This window comes from Brachyhypopomus gauderio, chromosome 13 (genome assembly GCF_052324685.1).
Source record: "Brachyhypopomus gauderio isolate BG-103 chromosome 13, BGAUD_0.2, whole genome shotgun sequence".
NCBI lineage: Eukaryota > Metazoa > Chordata > Actinopteri > Gymnotiformes > Hypopomidae > Brachyhypopomus > Brachyhypopomus gauderio.
The window spans coordinates 10,972,705-10,981,979 of NC_135223.1; the positions used below are offsets into that span (position 1 = coordinate 10,972,705).

The window sequence follows — 9,275 nt, forward strand, 5'->3', positions numbered from 1 at the left end:
ACACACAAATTGGTATGTTGGAAGTCAGACATTGTCTGGAGGTCAGCCAATTACATGTAGCTACATCCAGCTAACTTTATTTATAAAAATGTCAGAGTGTTATGAAACAATCATGAAGCCACACCCAGAGATTATTCTCCTGTGTTGCACATGAGGTAATACAAAACTCTTTAGGTGGGACTACTGCAAAATCTAAAGCCCCTATTGGCTGGAAACAAATGAAGGATGACAGACTGACGAAAAGACCAATCAGTGTGAAGAGGAGTACACCAGGCATGCCGTTAGATGTTTTGTTCTCCTCCAGGGCTAATGACAGGGAGTGGAAAGTGATACACGTGCTGAACTCTAGTCAAGTTCAGCACATATGAGACGGAGGAGTTAAAGAAGTGAAGGTCAACTTCTGAAAGTCTTCACAGCTGGTCAGAAACTAGACGGTCCTCACACTGGTAACGTACCAAGTGTAATTACAGTTTCTAGTCAGTCCAGCCATTGCGTAGTCTGATGGCTTTCACTGAGCCTGCAAACCATGACCAAAATAACAGACTATATTTAGCTGTTGCTTTATGAGAGTGGGAGTAGGGAGAAAGAGAGACAGACAGACAGACAGAATGTGAGAGACAAAGAGCGGGAATGAAAGCAGTTCTAACTGGAGTAATGGTTTTTGATTTTGCAGCAGATCCTCAAAATGGCCGTCCTTACTTTTTGCATTGTGGCATGTGCTTTCTGTGTCGTCAACTCGCTGGATGGAAACGTGAAGCCTTGCATGCCGGCCAAGCACAACAACGCCCACAACGTATTTCTGCGGCGCCATGTGCCCGAGGGGGTACCAAAAACGTGGGACCAGAACGCGTGGGAAGCCTTCCTGCGGCAGATTAAGACGTGTGCCCGCCCAACCCAGTCCTTCTTTCCTTTGCGCGAGAAAGAGCGGGTGAATAAGGTGTGCACGGAATCCGGCGGAAAGAGGTTGTCTGGAAACCTCTGTATCAGCAAAGAAAAATTCTCCTTTGTGACTGTGCGTGTCGACATCAACGAAGGCACGTGTGGAATCCGGACCATGCAAAATGAGACCAAACACATTATTCTGGCGTGTGACAAAATTGGAGACGTGTGTCAACCGGTTCATTTTGAGGGGAACCCAAAGAGCACTGAGCCCAGTAATAACTACCCTGACTGTGGTTCAAGTTCAGGGGGGAGCTCTGTGTTCAATGCGGCTTGGCAGGACATCTTATTGATCATCACTTTAATAGTGGTGGCTTAAAGTGTATGACCTGCATATTACAATAATATGTTTTCAGAAGGCAATTATGTTTGGTTTTTGTGCAGTGCATATGTACAAGCTCCTTGTGTATTATACAATTTGTATATTATGTAGATTATATGTGGTGACAACCATAAGGTATGTCACCATGGCTTTCATCCAAGCAACAACCTGTTAAACCCAAACTGATGAAGAAATAAAGGTGGCAAAAACTTAATGTCTTTCAAAGTTATTTGCATGGTATGGAATGAACAGGTCTTAATGTCAAACAAATATCAACGGAGCAACCTTTCTGTGCGTGAGGACCTGTTGTTACATATATTGGTGAAAATTTGGATGAGCTTGACCAAGTCATCTAATGGTTCACTTTATTCACATATCCCTTCTGCAGTAGATATACTATGACACTTTGAAGTTGTTTGGTTCATGTAGCATTTTCCATTTGCCCCAGCGCACACACACACACACACACACACACACACACTTACTTTGATACATACACAGATGTTTCCTCATATAGTTTCACTGCATCTAAAATAATTACCACTTCTCAACAAGCTCAGTTTCATTCTAGAAGAAGAAACACAGAACCAAAACTACACATAAAAAACACCTCTGCATACAGAAGTCACATGGCATCCGACATAACTGCTGAAACATTCCCTGACAACAGATGGCGCTGCTGCCTAAACAATGCCCAAACTCATGTTCAGGCATTGTGACTGCCTAGTTGATTAATCACTGTGAGACCAGAACCCATAGACCGGAACCCTGAGAGAAGCTTAAGGATTTGAAGGGTTTTACTAATCTATGTTTACTAAACGGTCCCTTTTTTCATGAAATCTTTCTTTCTTTTCATCTCCTTCACCCTTTTTTCACCTTTCCTTTTTTTTCAAATTCCTCATTCCCATGTGTATCTATTGTACTGTGAAGCACAGGAATGCGTAATCTTGTTTTGAAAGAAATTCCACTTTCCAATTTGCACAGTCATTTAATTCTTCTGAATTCACAGTCTGTTCTGAAGCCGCTCATACCAGCTGGATCCCACATTGCTGTTATAAATCAGCTCTCACCTGCACATTAACTGATTACTTAAGCATTCAATCAAAAAATAAAACCCACTTCCTTTCTTGTAGGTCAAGGGGGTCATATGACAAGTGAGTGCAATATGTGCTCTGTGTTGATTTACATCACGTTTTACAAGCGGCATGAAGCTCCCAGCAGACGCGTGAACATACGCGTACTTGGAAGAACGAGGGGTCAGAAGAAGACATCAGTAGAGCTCAGGGCACATCGGAGCAGAGTGGGTCCTTTTCTCAGGGAAGACGCCTCGGCAGGGTGATGACGCACGAGCCAGCGCCAACAACGGGGGGAACTGGTCTGTGGAGCTGGGCACTTTCCTCTTTCCACTTTCACACGGCGAAGAGGCGAGCGGTGGCTGAAAGAATGAGTGAGGAGTGAAAAGGGCTGTAGGGTGGAAAGAGAGCAGGCTAACTGAGCACGGTGGAGAGAGGCCCTCAGACCTGCACCCCTGAATAGACCTGTACCTCTGAACAGACCTGCACCTCTGAACAGACCTGTGCCTCTGAACAGACCTGTATCTCTGAACAGACCTGCACCTCTGAACAGACCTGTGCCTCTGAACAGACCTGCACCTCTGAACACACCTGTACCTCTGAACAGACCTGTATCTCTGAACACACCTGCACCTCTCAACAAACCTGTACCTCTGAACAGACCTGCACCTCTAAACATACCTGTACCTCTAAACATACCTGCACCACTGAACAGACCTGCACCTCTGCACAGACCTGCACCTCTGAACAGACCTGTACCTCTAAACAGACATGTACCTCTGAACACACCTGCACCTCTGAACAAACCTGCACCTCTGAACAGACCTGCACCTCTGAACAGACCTGTACCTCTGAACAGACCTGTATCTCTAAACATACCTGTACCTCTGAACAGACCTGCACCTCTGAACAGACCTGCACCTCTGAACAGACCTGTACCTCTGAACACACCTGCACCTCTGAACAAACCTGCACCTCTGAACAGACCTGCACCTCTGAACAGACCTGTACCTCTGAACAGACCTGTATCTCTAAACATACCTGTACCTCTGAACAAACCTGCACCTCTGAACAGACCTGCACCTCTGAACAGACCTGTATCTTTAAACATACCTGTACCTCTGAACAGACCTGTACCTCTAAACATACGTGCACCTCTGAACAGACCTGTACCTCTAAACAGACCTGCACCTCTGAACAGACCTGTATCTCTAAACATACCTGTACCTCTGAACAGACCTGTACCTCTAAACATACGTGCACCTCTGAACAGACCTGTACCTCTAAACAGACCTGCACCTCTGAGCAGACCTGTACCTCTAAACAGACCTGTACCTCTAAACATACCAGCACCTCTGAACAGACCTGTACCTCTAAACAGACATGTACCTCTAAACATACCTGCACCTCTGAACAGACCTGTACCTCTGAACACACCTGCCCCTCTGAACAAACCTGCACCTCTGAACAGACCTGCACCTCTGAACAGACCTGTACCTCTAAACAGACCTGTACCTCTAAACATACCAGCACCTCTGAACAGACCTGTACCTCTAAACAGACATGTACCTCTAAACATACCTGCACCTCTGAACAGACCTGCACCTCTGAACAGACCTGTACCTCTGAACACACCTGCACCTCTGAACAAACCTGCACCTCTGAACAGACCTGCACCTCTGAACAGACCTGTACCTCTGAACAGACCTGTATCTCTGAACATACCTGTACCTCTGAACAGACCTGTACCTCTAAACATACGTGCACCTCTGAACAGACCTGTACCTCTAAACAGACCTGCACCTCTGAGCAGACCTGTACCTCTGAACAGACCTGTATCTCTGAACATACCTGTACCTCTGAACAGACCTGTACCTCTAAACATACGTGCACCTCTGAACAGACCTGTACCTCTAAACAGACCTGCACCTCTGAGCAGACCTGTACCTCTAAACAGACCTGCACCCAGAGGTGTCAATTCCAGGTTCAGAAAGTTAAAGTCCTCACCAGGATTTTGCTCAAGCTTGCTAGATTCTCTAATTAGTGCAATCCAGGTAAAATTAGTGGAATGAACACAATCCAGAAAGCCTAAGCAAAATCCTGGTGAGTTGACACCTCTGCCTGCACCTCTGAACAGACCTGTACCTCTGAACAGACCAGCATGACCACTCTGCACAAAAAAGAATAGCAAACTGGGGGAGGGGTTTCTATTAAAGAGTATGTCTGGGAATAGCAGCCTGTTTTTCCTTATGTCAGCATCTCTTTCTCACTCTGTCTTCTTGTCTGCCACTCTGAACAGACCTGTACCTCTAAACAGACCTGTACCTCTGAACAGACCTGTACCTCTGAACAGACCAGCATGACCACTCTGCACAAAAAAGAATAGCGAACTGGGGGAGGGGTTTCTATTAAAGAGTATGTCTGGGAATAGCAGCCTGTTTTTCCTCATGTCAGCATCTCTTTCTCACTCTGTCTCCTTGTCTGCCACTCTGTGCCTCTCTCTCTCTCTATTACTTTGTTTCATTTAGTTTCACCTCATGAATGTCTTATTGGTGTGAGTGCACTAACCACCAACCTTCTAACTGTTCAAGAATTCAATTTGTAACTGTGTACTTCTGACATATAAACAGAAGTAGTGTGTTTCTGGTGTGTTCTCTGTGTACTTCTGACATATAAACAGAAGTAGTGTGTTTCTGGTGTGTTCTCTGTGCTCATGTGTTCTCTTTTCTGCCTACTCTCTAACTTTCCCGTGTTTGTGTTTATTACTCCACAATAGCTGCTTTCAACTTCTCCAACATTTTCTTTAGGCCAAGTTGTTAAACACTGCCCTGTGTGCTGTAATCAGTAGCACACGGACTGCTCTGCGTTCCAGGGTTTGGCTGGCTAGCCTTCCAATGAGTCACACACACACACACACGCACGCACATGCACACGCACGCACACACACACACACACACACACACACACACACACACACACACACACACACACACACACACAAGCTTCAGAAGACTGAGCCACTTAATGGTACTGTGGGTGAAAGAGTTCATTTACGCAGTGTTTTGGATCAAACCCAGTTTGCAAAACCTGAGACGTGACGCATCAGACTCCAGAATCCCCCTGAGGAGGGGCGGGAGGGAGAGGCTGAGAAAGAGTCCAGTCCGAGCAGCAGGTTGTCCCTCTGTGCTCATCCCCATTGTCTTTCCCTCTGTATCTCTTTGTCTTTAATTCTCTTTGTCTCTGCCACATTCCTTTCACTTGCAGGTCTTTTACATGGTTTATTGCTCTTTTAGATCTTTGACTGGAGTTTGAGGGTTGTAGGTTTATTATGCTATTGCCAAGAGGTGCTTACAAAGGGCCTTGATCTAAAACAAAAAAGTACCAATCAACCCCTTTTGTTTCCTTAAAGTGGGGTTTCTCTGGGTGTGTGTGTGTGTGTGTGTGTGTGTGTGTGTGTGTGTGTGTGTGTGCACATTTACTGTATGCTCATTTTTCTCTCTTTGTGTCCCTTGACCTCTAAGCCTGTCTCCTCTCTCTCTCTCTCTCTCTCTCTCTCTCTGTTATAATAACTGAGCTGTTGTAATTAGAACCCTTACAAGGGAGGGAAAAAAGACAGGCACGCTAAAAAATGAGCAATGGTAAAGTAATACAGGCATCTGGAGTAAACTCACCCCACATGTTGAGTTACCCACCCACCCACACACACACACACACACACACACACACAGACAGCCATGTACCAACACACAAACTCCCCCTCAACACACACACACACACACACACACACACACACACACACACAAGCAGGTCCCAGACATGTAAAGCCATAGAGGACTTTGGGGGGTGAAAGAGTTCATTAATGTAGACTTCTGGATCTGAATCAGCTAACAAAACATGGCACACGAGGAGACCAAAATGCCCTGTTTAGACAGAGTACAGAAGATGGAGTGAGGTGGAAATTGATGGAAATTGGGATCAGATGGCAGAGGTCAGGGTAAGGCCTAGTACCTTGGCTGGCATGAGTTTCATGCATCCAGTCACACTTTAAAGCTTAACAACCCCCACAAATCACTGCTCAGAACTGTAATAGGCTCACATTAAGCTGTATTTTGTGTGTGTGTGTGTGTGTGTGTGTGTGTGCATATGTGCATTGCCCTAGGGAATACTGAGCAAGAACACACCATAGAAGGAAGTGATTTGTGAGATAAACAGATAAGCGTCCAGCCTAAAACTTCCTCAGCTCCAATCTGATTTGACTGCAGGGGCAGGAAAGAGGGATGTAGAGCTGCATTGGGGAGGACAGTATGACAGGGAGGAAGGAAAGGTGGAAAGACTTCAAAACTAAAACGATATAGATGATAGCATGTCAGAAGAGTAAAGAAGAGGGAGGAGGGGTTTGCCTGTTGCTGTCTGAGGTAAAGAGAACCTGCAAGCACCAAGTATTGGATTAAAATAGTCCAGTATCAAATGTATTCTCTTCTCTCTCCGAGTTTAATTTAGGACTGGACAGTCCCCCCCGATCTCTTTCATTTGACCACTAGAACAGGGGGAAGAGCTGTGTGTGTGTGTGTGTGTGTGTGTGTGTGTGTGGATCTGCGTGTGGTTGTGTGTGTCATGTGGGGTGTGGGTGCTGATTTGAATGTATATGCACCTCTAACCTCTGTGAGGACTGGTCAGACTACAAACACAGCGCCGGTGTGCATACGTATGTGGCCATGGTATGTGTGGTTTGGGTCATGTGACTCCCCAGAGTGGAGTATCACTTACCATCCAGAGTTCTAAAGCAGGGAGGTAAATGAAACCATAATCCCTCATTTGAAGTGTACAGAAATATTTACTGCCTGCTTGCCAACCATCTCTACTTTTCTCTGTTGGCTGTCTCTCTTTCTATCCGTTTCTCTCTCTCTATGAATATTATCTCTTTCTCTGTGTCTGTTTCTCTCTCTCTCTCTCTCTGTCCTGCTCCCATCCCCAACTGCTATTCTGCCATCCTTTCTTTGATCTCTCCGCATTATTCCCTCCCTCATTCTCACAGAACAATACAATAAAAAATGACCCGAGCGCCATTCCCCTCCTCTCCTTAGCCCCCAGCGCTAACACCCCCCCGGCCCCACACTCACTCTCTGCCATTGCAGCATCTCTGCTGTGTGCCTGTGGAATGCACTCACAGCCTCACAAAAGAACAAAAGATGATGAGGGAGGGATGAAGTGAAAGTGGGTGAGGTGCACTGGAAGCACAGAAGAGGGGTGTGTGGAGTGTGTGTGTGTGTGTGTGTGGTGGGGGGTTTGGTTGGTCATTAGGGTTGGCCAGAACTGAATATTTAAATATTGGATTTTGTGGCTTGTATAGACTTTATCCTATCCCTATCCCACCTCTCCCTCTGGTATTTATGAATAAAAAGTTAGCCACATCTTTCCACAGGTATCTTATAGCATGTAAAAGACGTGGCATGGGCAGCTCTTTTGGAAGCAGATACTGTTCGTGTGTTTGTACAAAGTGGAGCGGCTTGATACAATACGCTTTTAACCAAGGACACTCCCTTGGGTCACCTTGCAGCTAAGGGTTAACAAATGAACAAAGCGCTTGTATGAAATAGCCAACCAGCGGGAGAAACTGGGAGTGGGGAGATGGAGACGAAGATAGGAAGATGAAGAGAGAGATAGCCCCACTGATATTGAAGAGCAAAGACTTGCTGTCTGTTATACGAGCAGGATTTATCGCGAACAAAAAACTATTGTGTAAATGCAGGTAACGAAGTCGTCGGGTCGTGACGCAATGCTTGGCGTTATCCGTGTCAGGCAGGCCGCTTGTAACACAAGTCGCGTGATTTGTTCACGTCAAACCAGCGAAGTCCCTATTCATGGGGCAAACCGGGAACAAAAGACTCCTGGCCGAGGTAGCACCACAGACTAACGAGGCAACAGGAGTCGCATGTGTGAGAACGGACGTGACAGTGCATCAAGAAGTGCCGATCTGTGTCCGTGTAAAAGAGCGCGACCCTCGGGTGATGCTGTCAGCCCGGTAAAACACTCCGCCAAGGCGCGATCGTTATGGCGCGAAAGACTATCGATCAAACGTAAATGGTTAACGATCCCTTTGTGCCGTTATCATCCATCATCTCAATCTCACCGGGCCTCGTGTTCATTAGAGTCCTCGGAACCGTCACGTCCCCAACTCTTGTTCACCCATCAAAGCCCTTTCACTGAGCACCGCGCTCTTTCTTTTCTTCCGCTGTAGCCGCAGGAGGCAAGACCACAGTGCCTTCAGGGTCACCACCTCTTCCTCCCTCATTTTTCTTTGGGGCCCCCTTCATTGACTTCTGTCTTACTCGCATTTTTTCTCTACCAAAAGAAAAGAGAGAGAGAGAAACGGCACTGGTTTCTGACTGACGTGCTTCCACATTTGCGCAAAAAATATAAGACGTCCGCAGATCTGGTTACGGAGCTGCGATTTCGCAAAGCGCTTAACTCCCTAGACTGAACGACTCCTTCACGGTCAGCCGTGGTACAAGTCTCAGTATCTCGGTGGATAACAAGATATTCTCATGTTCTAATGTAGCTTAGTAAAGGATTAGCTTACTTGTTCCTTTCAGAACCGTATTACCCCATCATCACCCCCCCCCTCCCCCTTATTGCCCCATCCCCCCATCGCCCGTTGAAAACAAACGCTAGGAATGTATGTTTTTCAGTCTGGATGTGTATTTGTAATCGTTCCATTTCATTTACATCACCGTTACAGCCATATTTAGGAAATTTAACCGGTAACTGAAAAGCAACTGGGCACATTCAAGAAAGCACATGTTCCAGAGGGGGTGTGGGGGAGGCGGGCATTTGAATGGTAATTATATTCCGTTCTAATTATTATTGGTGCTTTGGTTTTGACAGGCGTTGGTTGAGGGCGGAGCTATCCCTAGAAGGGAGTGCGCTCTTGCGATTAAAGT

General features: G+C 46.2%; 1 long non-coding RNA gene across 1 annotated transcript; it reads left to right on the plus strand.

Moving 5' to 3' along the window:
• The first annotated feature begins 329 nt into the window (after positions 1–329).
• LOC143473723 (uncharacterized) lies at positions 330–1,475 on the plus strand. The gene is made up of 2 exons (XR_013120623.1): positions 330–446; positions 674–1,475. It is a non-coding gene; the product is annotated as an uncharacterized LOC143473723 (long non-coding RNA).
• The last annotated feature ends 7,800 nt before the right edge of the window (positions 1,476–9,275 follow it).